Here is an 849-nt window from a genome sequence, read left to right as displayed (position 1 = left end):
TTATACTCCTGATTAACATTTCATTCAAATAAATATAAAGTGATTATTTATATTTAAAAAGAGTTGAGGTTATAGATAAGTATTTAAAAATAAGTTGATTGTTTTCAAAATTTGCCATACCTATTGTGATAGAGAGAGGATGGTTGGATATCTTAGTACCTCAGAAAGTGTAGAGAAATGCTTGAAATCTGATAGTTTCCATATATTCCTATGATTAAAATAGATTGCAGACTAAAAGAGATGGTTTCCTAGTGTAACTTTACCTATATATACATACTATAGAAATACATATTACAATGTAGTGATATGCCTGAGTAAGTATACATAACTAGAAACAGTAAACTATCATTTGTTGTATTTGAAAGGAGAATTTCCAATAAAATAGATATAAAATATAAATAGATTATAAATGTGCAAGAAATTAATGGTTGCCTTAAGCTAGAAATAAAAATTATATTGGAGATAAAATCATCAAAAATAATTTCAGAAAAAGATTTCTCCATAGAATTTATTCTAATTTTTAAATCGCACATTTCATGTTTTATTAATTTTATTGATAAAGAAATAGCAATGGGATAGTTTCAAAGCAGATAAGGACAGTTGCAATAATTAATATATTGCATATTTTTGTCTTCATAGTAGTTATTCATAGTATAAGATGCAGACATGATATCTTGTCTAAACACTATTAGTACAAATATTTCTTCTCATTAAACTGAAAGTAGCTGTATATCTATTCTAACTGTATATCTATTTGTATATACAGATATGCATATTTTTCACTACAAAATGGTCCTTCATTTATATCCTCCTTTTTGTTTAGTTTTGTCACAGATAGGTATTCCATTG

The sequence above is a fragment of the Octodon degus genome, unplaced genomic scaffold, assembly GCF_000260255.1.
Source record: "Octodon degus isolate 3935 unplaced genomic scaffold, OctDeg1.0 scaffold00334, whole genome shotgun sequence".
Classification (NCBI taxonomy): domain Eukaryota; kingdom Metazoa; phylum Chordata; class Mammalia; order Rodentia; family Octodontidae; genus Octodon; species Octodon degus.
Note: the sequence above shows the minus strand (reverse complement) of the source record.